This window comes from Crocodylus siamensis, chromosome 13, assembly GCF_052110815.1.
Source record: "Crocodylus siamensis isolate JL-2025a chromosome 13, ASM5211081v1, whole genome shotgun sequence".
In the NCBI taxonomy this organism is placed as follows: domain Eukaryota; kingdom Metazoa; phylum Chordata; order Crocodylia; family Crocodylidae; genus Crocodylus; species Crocodylus siamensis.
This window is the reverse complement of record NC_143407.1, coordinates 8,980,020-8,992,518: the sequence shown is the minus strand read 5'-3', so window position 1 is coordinate 8,992,518 and position 12,499 is coordinate 8,980,020. Positions and strand designations below refer to the sequence as shown.

The 12,499-nt window shown below is 56.7% G+C and overlaps 1 protein-coding gene across 5 annotated transcripts in view; it reads right to left on the bottom strand.

The window, feature by feature from the left end:
- Window positions 1-8,979, bottom strand: part of MICAL1 (microtubule associated monooxygenase, calponin and LIM domain containing 1) — a 41,786-nt gene extending 32,807 nt beyond the window's left edge. For 4 of the 5 annotated variants that reach the window (XM_090025345.1, XM_090025351.1, XM_090025352.1 and 1 more), the window contains exon 1: window positions 8,895-8,979. The gene's annotated coding sequence lies outside the window, so the exon portion shown is untranslated. Of the gene's footprint in view, window positions 1-6,264; window positions 6,310-8,894 lie in introns of those variants that run through there. The other variant, XM_090025347.1, reaches the window with a different exon arrangement.
- Between the last annotated feature and the right edge of the window lie 3,520 nt (window positions 8,980-12,499).

Genomic DNA, 12,499 nt, shown 5'->3' with positions numbered 1-12,499 from the left:
GACTTGGAAAAGAGCCTCCAGGCACGTGAGAGCGAGTAATTGAGAGAGACGAATTAAGAGACTTTCTGCCAAGGAATGGTCTGGAGAGGGTTGGCTCAATATCCTCTCCGGCGCGGAGCTTATGGGGGAAAGGTCTGCCCTCTCTAAATTATTAGTGCTTAAACCTAACACTGTGGCAATGCCCATGGCCTGCATTCTGCTAGCACCAAAGATCCCAAATGCAGCCGTCTCTGGGGTGAAACCCAGGGGCTGCCTCATGGTGCACAGCAACACTGAACACACGTTTAAGAGGGGGAAGAGCCCAGTCTGCCACTGGAGCTCCCACCTTGGGGAGGGCTTTTTAAAGCCTTAAATAACTAATGAGATGCTCATTACTTTTTTAAATGACTGAGCCGGGGGGGGGGGTCTGATGCAATGTCATTCCTTGCCAGTGTGGGAACTGCTGGGAGCTCACGAGGGAAGGCACCAGAGACAGGCAAAGCAGTCCCCCAGTCCTTATCTTGGCAATAGCTGTGCAAGGGACTCTGTCTCCAGGCACCGAGATTAACTCAGAGGGCCTCTCCCAACATTAGCTCCACTGGAAGGAGGTCAGTCTTCCTCCAGACCTGAGGAGCAAGCCACTCCTTCCTACTCCCCACTGCCCACAGGTCAAGCAAAGGAACCAGCCAATGTTTGCTTTTAGGAAATGTCTGTATACACTCAAGAGGTCCTGGGATGCTTGATCATGGCCCTAGATTAAGGCAGCAATGGCAGAGGGCACCATCGGCCCTTAGCACCCCCACCTTGTCAGCATCCTGCACGCCCAGAAATCCCAGCACAGACACTTGCATAGGGGCTGGACAGAGACCTCCGTCCCCAATCGGGAAAGCCACCTAGACACGTATTCAGCTCAGGTGCGGCTTTCAGAGGCATGGAGCATTTTCCCACTCTGACTGTCTCTGTCGGTGCTCCACGTGTCTCAAAAACCGGGCTCAGACCATCTGAGCTCTTGACAAGCAGAGAAGCCTTGCCCCAGTGGAGCGAGCAATTAAGGCTATGCAGAAAACCCATGGCAGAGCTGGGAATCCAAGCCACGTCTCTCCCGACTCACAGCCCAGCGCCTTGCTCTTATGGTCGTTCCTGTCCACTGCCCAAAAACAGGCTTTTCATCCAAAGGCTGACACGCGCTAGAGTGTTATCATCAGCAACAGGATCCGTCCGCATGCCCCCGCTTCGCACAAAGAGAGGAAGCTCCTGTGATGAAGCGCTCACCAACTAGACTCTAGACCTGAGACGTTTGGCAGGCTCCCGGCAGCCCCATGGGTACTGCGTGCCAGCAGCCAGGCAGCGCGCTTGATGACTGCGGCGAGACGCGTTTCCTGCTGTTATGAAAAACGTTGCACAGGACGCACAAAAACCCCAAACCACTTGGCTCCAAGAGGAGACTGGGGGCACCTGGACCTCTTGCCACTAGGAGCGATCTACAGCCCTCCTGGGCCCAGTCCAACCATTCTGCTAGGTCTGCTAGGTCCTCCCCTTCGGTGTGGAGCAAAGGGCCACCTCATCAAGCCCCTGCTACCTGGGGCCAGGCGGGGCTCCTACGCCTTTCCAGCCATCAGCGCCTTTCAACCAGGAAAAGCCTATCTCCTTGAACTATCAGCAATACAATGGGCCCATGTGACGCAAAGGAAAGGCACAATGGAAAGGCCCAGTCCATAGCAGAACTGATTAAATACTCCTCTCCCACTAGGCCCTGTTTGACCAGGAAACACCAGTGGACCCATACCTCATTATAACTAATCAGAAGAAAAGCATTTTTCCCTGCAATCTGTAGATCTCAAAAGACTTTCCAAGAATCAACATTGTTAGCAAGAAGCTTAAGGTCTCAGGGGTGACAGTTTCCAAAGAACTCAACGCCCGCAGCCCAGACTGCGTCCTTCCAGGAGTTTGACTCCAACCCCAAGCCAGAGATTTGCACAAGCGGTCAAAGTCTGGCCTTGATTGTGACTGAGCATTTGAGCACCTGGACTGGAGCTCCTAGGCTTTGGGCCACAATTCTCATTTTGAGTACATCGATGTGATGCTGAGTTACTCCGGATTTACAGCAGCGCTGCCCATTCCAGAATGGGTCCCCCGGTATCAGCTGGGACATTGTTTCCAGGCTGGTTTATCATCACACACTGCAAACGGGCCCGGGCTGGGTTTTGAAGAGACTTTACTGAGTGAAAGAGCTGCATACCCCAGTGCGAACAGGGCCTCTGCAGTCAGAGAAACCACGGGGCCATAGCCACACCCTGTCAGGCTTCCCACCCAAAAGGAAGGGAAGCCAAGTGCTGCAAGGAACAAGCCTCCAGTTCGCTTTTGGTGCCACTGCTTTGCTTTTCTACTTCCATCTCCCGGATAACCTGAGTCGCTGTCAGAGAGAGGAGTGAGCCAAGGCTGGGCTGTGTCTATAGCACTCCTATCTTGCCTCGGTTTATTCTAATAAACCCAGAAAACTGGCAGTTCTAGCAGGCCGGGAGGAGGGAATGACGGGGAGTTTATTATTAATAGTGACTCACCCCTCTTGGGTCATTATGGAAGGACTTATATGGAGCTCTTATGAGCCAAGCACCCACCAAGCACCACACTGCCTTCATCTGGGGCCCATTCAGGGCCCCCTGAGCTCAAAGGAGAGTCCCATTGAGGCAGCGCAGGGCAGCAGGCAGGGCACTCGACTGGCATGCAAAGAGCTGGCGTTCAGATCCCAGCTCTAGTCCCTGCCTCAAACCTCCTGCCGTTTGTCTGTTCAGCTCCGGCCAGGGACTCTGGCTCTTACGTGCAGCAACTGCTGCCAGGCTGCTAGTGTTATATAGATAATAGTGAACCTCAGAAAAATCAGGCCCTAGGGATCTGAATGGGGTGGGGGCTTGTTGGATCAGCCCGAAAGACACAAATGCATGCTGAGAGGTAGAAATACAAATCTTAGAAGGGAAGGGCGGGGGAAGTGGAGGCACCCATGCAGGACGCAATGGTGTCCGAGGGCTGGGGGGATACAGAAGGACACGCACAGGAGAACCTATTGCTCCATTATGTAACATATCTGATGCAGCTGCCCCCTAACGAGGAGGCCCCCGTGGGAGCATTTTGCAGCAATTTCACATGAAGTTAGTTAAAGCCAGGAAGACCCCCGATTAATCCGCGTTCTGCCAGGGGGTGGGGGGGCCTGCCAGTCCCTCCCCACACTTGGGCTCCTACTCAAAGTTTTATAAGCACTTGCAGTCAACACTTCCCTACTGCTGTGGGGCTGCGCTTCCCCCTAAGGCTGGGCCAGGAAGTGGGTGTTGGTTGGGAGCCCCAATACTACTGCTCCCTGGGTCTGTGGTTTCTTTTTTTGTTGTCGGGGGGATAAAATAAACCAATTCTTATATATTTTGAGGTCTGGAGAAGTGAAGAGGATTTCCTGCAGCGCTGGGGAGCCCTGAGACTGCCTGGCCTCTCAAGCCAAGAGACGTGCAATGCAGACAGTCCCCCTGGAGAGACTTGATTCTCTGTAGGACAGTTGTTACCAACGTAAGGGCTGTAATTTCTACATGTCTATGGGCCTGGCTCTCTGAGACCCCCCCCACAGCCCTTAGCAGAGGCTCAGGAAGCGCCACAGCACATCTGTAAGGAGGGAATTGCTACCCATTCTACAGATCTGAAGACTGAGGGAACCTGAGCACTGCTGCCAATCATGTCAAGGACAGGGGTGGGAAGCAGGGAGGGTCCTTGTCATGTACGATCTGTAATGCAGTAGCACTTAGGGACCCCAGACCAGCACCCCTAGTGCAAAGGGGCTGTGCAGAGAAGTCCTGATCTCTGCAGCCAAACTATCAAGGAGCAAAACTCGGGGCTTCAAAGAACTTAGAAAGGGGGGGCAAACACTCTTCAGATGGGGAAAGCGAAGCACAGAGAGGAGACAAGCCTTGTCCAAAGCCCTGCATTAGAACCCAGCTGGCTTTCCTGTGGATCCACCTCGAGACCAGCCGGCCTCCTAGACACAGCGACTCCCGCACCAAGTCACAGATCACTCCAAAATTGCAGGTTACAGGCTGGGCTCCAGTCAAGGCTGCCTGAACACCACCCCCCCCCTCAAATGATGAGATCCTGTTTTCAGCTGCTTGCAACAGCTGCCAAGCTGCAACCATTCGCAGGACATTTTCCAGCCTGGAAGCTCTGCTTCAGGTCTCTCTTCTTTTTTTCTTTTCCTTTTTAATGGTAGGAAAAAACAGTTCATCGGATGTTCCTGAGAACAAAGCTACGGCAACATGTTTTGTCCTTGTTCAAAATGCTCTGGCAGACTTCTTTTCTTTGAAAAGCACTAGCATCCCACTGCGCTGGGACGGAGGCTTGAAATGGAGCAAGGAGGAGCCCCTGGGTGCCCCTGCAAAAATCCACCCAAACTTTAGCCAGGTTGTAAGCCTCTGGGACATCCCCGTTTGCACGTGGTCAATACAGACCTGCTGGATTTTAGCAGCAAAGTGCCCTGCGGGCTCTGCTTACATGGCCAAGCAGGACGTTCCCTGCACCTGCTGCTCAGGGCTGAAATAGGGCTGGGCACCTGGGCAGGGACCAAGGAGTCTGTCTGCCCTACATGTACGTCCAGTGAGAGAGAAGGATGCTGGCCATTCAAAGGCAGCGGGACAAGAGCCAGACCTGTGAGAGCGTAGAGAGCAGTCCAGGATGGACAGCTTGTTGTGGGGGGCAGAGAGATTACAACTCACGGCTGGCACTTGGCAAAGGGAGTTTGGGACTGAAGTGAGAAGCCTGAAGAGCAGGGACAGGGTCTGCAACATGACTGGGAGTCTGTAGATGGGGGCACAGTGGCGTTTTCTGCAGGTTGGGGGTGTGGGGAGACTGGGTTCAACTGAGGAACTGGGAGTGGGAAGACCAGGACTGAGAACCACAAGGATGGGGGTGATGAATGGAGGGGCAAGGCAGACTGGCAGGAAGGGGCCAGGACAGGTAGGAAGGACACTTGAGATAGACTGGGACTTGGGGCCAGGGAGCAAGGGGAGAAGAGGAAGGGGAAGGAGCCACTATAGGCCAGGATGGGAGAAGGAAACGGAGGATGCAGAGGGACCAAAACTGGCTGGGCAAGAAGACAGCCTGGGAGCCTGGGGGAGTGAGACTGGCTGTGAAGGAGACTGCAATTGGGACAAAACCCCTGTGGAGTGGAGACAGGAGAGCCTAGGGGAAGAAAATGGGAGCAGGAGACAAGGGTGGAAGAGTCACAGCTGGAGGGAGCAATTCAAAAAGTCCATGCCCCTCATCCACACTCTCCCCCAGAGCTTCGAAAGACAAAACCTGAGTCTCCTCAGGCTTCTGCTGTCAGCAAATATCTGTGAAATCTTTTGTCAAAGGGTGCATCTCATCCCCCTTACAGCGCTAGCCTGCAGAGAGGATGACAACCTACTACGGCTATCAGTTGCCTGCTCGTTCCAGTGGCAGAGATCTGTGCGGCGGAGCGAAGTCCCAACGCGGTGATGACCCACACGGATGTCGAGATGCTGCTGCATTCGGGGCTCGTTTAACCTTGCACAAAAAGCTTCATTAGGAGGATATGCAGGTTTCACAGTCAAGCATGCAAAAGTTAGGTCATGCCTGAAGGGAGCGTGCCTGTGCATCCTTCAATCACCCGCTCACGTGCATGCATGACACTGCAGCTCTAGTGCTCGCAGGGTCACCCCCTTTTCCTGTTGTTCACTGCATGGCTCCTGATCTTACTCACTGCGCCCTGTTCAAACCCTCCGCAAAAGATAGTTATCGATTTCCTCCTCGGCTGTTCAATGCTACACATGGCTGTAAACGGGTGAATCCTCCACGTACATCAGCAAACCTCTTTCAGCAGCACCCCAGCGAGATGAGGGACTGGTGTGAACCTCATCACACAAATGGGGAGGGAAAGGACAGAAAGATCCAAGTCAAATGCAGCCGCTACGTTTGAATAGTCTAATCTGAGATGCCTCCGACTCCGTTTTCCCTAATATTCAATTTTGCACTGTATAGCACTATACGTTCACAGCACAGCTCCCAACTGACTATGGCTGCAGCTGCAAGTGCTCACCACTTCTGTAAAATCAGACCTCAGGGGCTCAAGGGAGATGCACAGAAAACCCAGGCGGTACAAACAGCAACCGCTGCAAAAACCTGGGTTCATGCAACTTTCCCACAAGCAGGGATGGAGTCAAACAGCATTCAGCTGCCTTAGACGTGACATCCTCCGGCCTCTGGCCACAAGCCCTAACCCCACTCAGTACGTACCCTTCAGGGTTTGCAAGAAGCGAAGAAACAATCTCCCTCGCTAGGCAGCCGTGACCCATCCCCGCTGCACCATCCTCGCTGTGAACGGAGGCACTCAGGGCCCAGTGGGGAGAACAGCACGATGACTTGTACTTGCAGCCCACTGCACTGTGCACAGAGACCTGGGGGCCACGTTAAGGGTGAACAGTAAACGCCATTTACACCGCCACTGCCTAACTTCCAAGTGCATGGCTTTGCAACCTTAAATTGAGTTCTAGCCAAGTGCTTTGTACATGCCGACACCTAAACGGTTCTGCGCACAGATCCAGAACTGGATGTACTCAGGAAGGTCGAAGCAGTTGCTCCACAATGGCATTTTCACTTACTGCTAAATTTCTGGGAAGTTAGCATTAACCTCATGCCTCCACTGATATCGCTCCATCTTCAGTACACAGAGGTGGCACTTCCTTGTAAGGCACTGAACAGGCCATCGGGGACCAGCCCCCGTCTTTCCTGTACATACAGCCTGCCACACTGTTTAGCGTGAGCAACTGGGAAGTTGCTGCTAGTATAGTAACAAGGCGGTGGGAGGGAGCTGCTACACAAGGGGGAAGGTTAGGACAAAAAGGCACCAGCCTGGCCCTGCAGAGCCTGGAAGCGGCTAAAAGCCAGCCCTAACTTGACAGCTACCCCAAGTGTCAAAGAGCTGAACCAAAGCCCTGGAGGCAGACCCCCAAACTGGATCTGGACCAGGCTGTGAGGTGCAAGGTGGTCCCTGTCTAGGCTGGCAGCTATCCGTCCCCAGAGCAGTGCAAGCTCCTCTGCTTTAGCAATGTGCCCCTGCTCTGGAGGGATTCCCGCGCCAGGGGCGAGAGGCTGAGTTGGTCCCTCTCCTCCTGCTGCGGCTGTCAGTAGTTTGGGGCATAGATGCCCTGGGGCTGGACTGACTCCCTGGGCTGGGCTGTGCAGAAGCAGCAGCCCGGGTTCAAGATGGGCCTAGCCGGATGCAACACCCAAGATCCAAGGGGCAAGCAGGTGGCCTAAGAAAACCCGTCTGGCTCAGCTTTGCACAGAGCCCTCTTGGCAAGCTCAGCAGAGGCCTCCTCCCAACAGTCCTGCCCGTCGCATCACTTGGCACTTAGTGGGCAGGTAGCCTCAAGGTCACAGCAGCCGCAGCCAGGCCCCTCGAGGCGAAATCTTGCAATGCCCAGTACCCGGCCTGGCCCTCCTGCTGGGGCAGCCCCGAGGGAAGCGCCCTGCTGTTCACACAGGAGCTGGCGTGGCAGAGCCCCCTTGGCTGAAAAACCAGAGGGAACCGCCACCAGATGCTCCCCGCCATATGGCTGTAAAAAACAAAGGGCTTGTACGACTGAAGCCACCCCACTTAATGGGAACGAGAGACAGTCTGGTGGCTTGTGCATGAATATTTCACAGCTGTGCAGGAACTGCAGCCCCAGGAAGCTGCGTGAGCCCCTGGCAGGGGCTGACAGCCGCCAGGCAGAACGGTGCTTTCTTGCACGTATTTCCCCTTCATCTGCAAGCTGCAAGGAAGAAGCGGCAGGCAGCAGGGGCCTGGCCTGATCCGACCCCCCCAAGCACACTGCAGGCTTTACACTCAGGCAGGACCAGGCTGAGACTCTGGGTCCGTTTCCTGCTTCAAGCCATTACAGGCCCCTTTCTGCAGGCTATTTATAGCTGGCTAAATAGCAGCAGATGGAGACTGCGTTATGGCAACCTCCAAGTCTCATCGAGCCTCATCATCACAACGGGTCAAAGGGCTTAATCACCCGCTCGGTGCGTGAGTCTGGGGGTGTACCTGCCCCACCCCGGCCCTCAAGATAGATGGAGCTGTGGTGTAAGCCAGGAAGCCGGGGAGCCTTAGCAGGACCGCGGGGCAAAGTCCAGCCGTCAAGCTCTGGGAGCGGGGCAGAGCGAAAGTAAAGGTGGCAAAGGCAGCACCACCCCTGCTGCAGTGCTCAGCAAAGGGGGTGGGAGTGTCCTGTCCAGGCCCCTGGGACAGCATCACCCCCGCTCGCTCAAGGGGAAGGACAGGAGACATGGCCAGGCCCTGCCAGCAAAGCTGCCCCCCGCCCCCCAGCATGGGGTGCTTTTGTGGGGCAGGGGAGACCAGGTGGGGTGCGGGGAAGTGGCTCTGCCCACGCCCCGAGTAGGGAGAGGGGGCGCCTGCTCTTCTCCCAGCAGGCACAATGAAAGGGCAGGGAGGCAGAGGGAAGAAAGGCCCGTGCGGCTGGGGGGAGGCATGGGGAGAGACCCCTGAAACCAGACCCGGGGGAGGGCTCTGCTGGGGGGTGCAAGCAGAAGCAGGGAAGGAAACCCCGCGCCCTTGGGCCCCTCTTGCCGCAAACACCCAGGCTGGCAGGCGGGCGCCCCGGAGAGGCCGCCCGGGGTCCCCACGCCAGCGGGGAGGGGGCTTCCAGCCCAGGAGCAGGGTGCACGCGGAGAAGCGGTGGGACCGGGCAAGGGCACAGGAATGCAAACCTCCCCGCCTGCCCCGGCTCGGACCCGGGCACTGCCAGCATCCTGGGGCTGGGGCTGGGGCTGGGGCTGCAGCTGACCCCCCGCCCGGCCCGGCTCCACGGCCCTGCCCTGCCCTGCCCCGGAGCAGCATCCTCGGCAGGGCTGGCACGTACCTGGCAGGGGCCGGGGCCGGGGCCGGGGCCGGGGCCGGGGCCGGGCAGAGCAGCCGCCGCAGCGCCCGGATCCCCCCGGCGAGGTCGGGGAAGAGCCCGGGCGCCGCCAAGCCCCGCCCCCGGCCCCGCCCCCCCCCCCCCCCGCCGCGCCCCGCCCCCCCGCGCGGGCTGCCGCGGCCCGAGAGCGGGGGCGACGGGCTGGGGTCAAAGCGCTTCCGCGTGTCGTCTGGGCGGCCCCGCGCCTCGCCGCGCCTGCGGCGACTCGGGAGGGGCGGCGGGCTGGGCCGCCGCGGGGCTAGGTGAGCAACGCACACGCGCACGCACGCACGCACCGGTGTGCGCACAGACAGGCAGCACACATGCCTCTGCGCGGCTGCACACGCACACAGACAGGCAGCACACATACACATGCACACATGTGGGCACACGGCCATGCACAGGCAGATGCAAGCAGACATATATACGCGCACACATGTACATGCACGTGCGCATGCATATGCACAGATGGCCCATGCGCACAGACATCTACACACACGCACACAACCACACAGGCACACAGCCATGCACACACACATGCACACAGACACATACATATGCACAGACGAGCACATGCACACAGACGTGCACCCACAGGCACACATGCATATGCACAAACATGTACGTGCACAGACACGCACCTAGATATGCACACGCATATGCACAGACAAGCACACAGACACAGACTCGCACAGCACATGTACACAGACACACATGCATATGCACAGACACGCACATGCACACACACACACGCAGTGGCAGAAATTCCCAGCGCAAAGCACCAGCGCGCCCGCAACCCAGAGGAGGCAGGGCGCTCCGTGGCAAAGGACACAGGAGGAGCCGGGAGTCCACCTCCACCAGACAAGCGGACCACGACCAGCATCAGGACAATGCTGTGTGGGGCTCCGGCTCCCATCCGAAAACCAGTGGCTTGCCACCACCCTCAGGTCTACACGGGCTTTTACGCAAGGCAGAACCCTCCCTCCCCGCCCAGGACCCCTCTGCCCGTGGCAGCCATCACCAAGAGAGGCAAGCAAGGCAGCAGGACTCTGGAAGCCTACCACCTTGTTGCCCAGCCTCCCTTACCCTTCCCTCGTGGCTGTGCTCTGCATTTAGGACCTTCCCTTTGTGCTTGAACGTGGGGGCCCATTGTGTCCAAGTCCCCCAAAGGCAAGCCCCCTTCAGGGCTGCTTTAGCAGAACGGCTGTGGGCAAGTCACACAAGGGGCTTGCTCTGCTCTGTCCAGCACAGCTGAGGCCCCGGCAGGAAGAGCGCCCTGGGCGCCGCCCTTTACGGACGATGTCCGTAGAGTCCAAGGGAGGGGAAGAACATAGAAAAAGGCTTAGAAAACTTGGAGGGAAGGGTGAAGAAACTGGGCTTGTTTGGCCTGGAAAAGAGAAGACTGGGGGAGCGTCCAGTACACAGACGGTCGCTCTAAAGAGAACAGCAACCAATTGTTCCCCCATGACCGCTGGGAAACGACAAGGAGAATGGGTCCATTTTGCAGCAGAGGTTTCAGAGGGATGACAGGAAACGCTTTCGAACCATTTGGAAAGCGAAAGACCAGATCAGACGCGCCGGGGAGGTTGTGCAGTCTGCTGGGGCAAGGGCAGGTTGGCCAGACAGCGCTCCGGGATGCTCTGGGCCCAGGGGCTGGACTCCACAACTTCCTGTGGTCCCTTCCAGCCCCGCTTTCCCTGAGTCCGTCCCTCAGACCTCTCTCCCCACAGCTGCAGGGCTGGATCAGCTCTACTGACCCCAGTGGGGTCAGCCGGCTGGAGCCCTTAGCCAGCCCACGCCGCTGCATCAGAGCGGGGAAGGGGGGTCCTGACTTAGGAACCGCACACTGGTGCACGGCCAGCCAGACGGGAGGCGGATGGGGTGACTCAGGGTCATGCTGGCTGGTGTACACGGTACTGGTTACATCGCCCAAGTGAGTCACTCTGGGAGCCCGCATACCCTCTGGAGCTGGGCCAGCGTCTAACAGCCACCGTGGCTCCAGGACATGGTGTTGTTAGAGATCAGAGACTTTCAGGCATCTTGCCCCCCCATGCCACACGCGCACACCCATCCCCTCCACACACACGCACAAATCCCCCCCAACCATTTCCTTCCCCTCTCTTATCCCAGGGTCCTTGCCTTCTTGGATGCTCCCTGCTGGGCCTAGAGCCATCCCCCGACTTTCTCCCCCACCTCTTTATTATTGCCGTATTTACAGGAGAGCTGTGAGGCTCTGTTCAAGGTCAGACCGTCCCTGGGGCCTCAAACGTCTCGTGTTCAGGATGGAGTCGAAGGCTGGGAGGACAAGAGAGACTCAGAGATATACAGCAAATTGTCCAGGCTCGTGCCACCAGCAAGCAGGCACAGCACTCAGGCTTCCTGGCTCCCAGGCCACTGCTCTATCCACTGATTTCCCCATCTTTGCTCTTGAGTTCCACAGTCCCATCATCTCCTGTCCTATCCGAGAAAAACAGGGCTGGGGAAAAAAAAACACAGGAAGGCATCCAGTCCCGTCCCTGGTTTTAAGGTATCTAAACCATCCCAGGCAAGTGTTTGTATAACCTGGTCCAGTGACAGATTCCCAGCCCTGTAGGTTACCTCTTCCAGCACTCAACCATCCCGAACCCGAACATGCTTCCTACTATCCAACCTCAGCCCGCCCAGGCTGCAGTTTCAGCCCATTAGATCTTGTCCTGTCCCGTGTGGACGCAAGAGAACAATTGATTGCCATTCTTTTTCTAACAACCCAGTTGCATTTGCAGACTGTTATCAAATCCCTCTGTCTCGCCTTCATTCATTATTATTTTACTCATCTGCTCACAGTGCCTAGAAAGGCCAGGTCCCCACTGCGCTGTACACACTCAGAAAGAAAAGAGAGGGCGCCTGCCCTGAACAGCTTACTAGTCTAGGGTCAGAGGCAACAGAGATGGGAGTAAAAGCCAAGTCTAAATTAAGCTGCAGCTAGTTCAGGCTCCCTGAGGTTTCAGGAAATAGCCCCCTCCATTTGCAAACAGTTTATATCACCCTGAAATATTTGTAATCACCATCACCTCCTTAAGGTCATGAAGATTTAATGAGAGACATGACTTTTCCCCATGGAAAGCAGAAGACATCAAGTCCACTGGGTCCCTCCCTGGCCAGCTTCTCAAAAGGCCCGTCTGGGAGCACCTGCAATTATAGGCTGAGGGTTGTACAAAGGTGCCTTTGAGCCGAGCAGGGGAGGAGAAGGGAGGTTTTTCCTTGCCTGCCAGTCGGTTTGGGCCACCCTTGGGAAGGCAGCGTGTTGTGTTTGTACACAAGTCAGCTGTGGCTATGCTAGTCCCCGGGGACAGATCCTTTCAGCACATCCTTCGGAAAGGTAAAGAACGTGCGACCAGCAAAGGGAAACAAAAGACTGGCAGCAAATGGAAAAAGCTCACCCCGTGAACCCTTCCAGACAAGCACACGACGCCGTCCCGCAGCCAGCAGCTACTGCAGATGGAGCGGACAGATCTGCTCTCCAGCAGGTATGGACAGTCGCTTGAGCGCCTGGGAAACTGCCTGGAGATCTGCCAACCTGGGATTTCTTC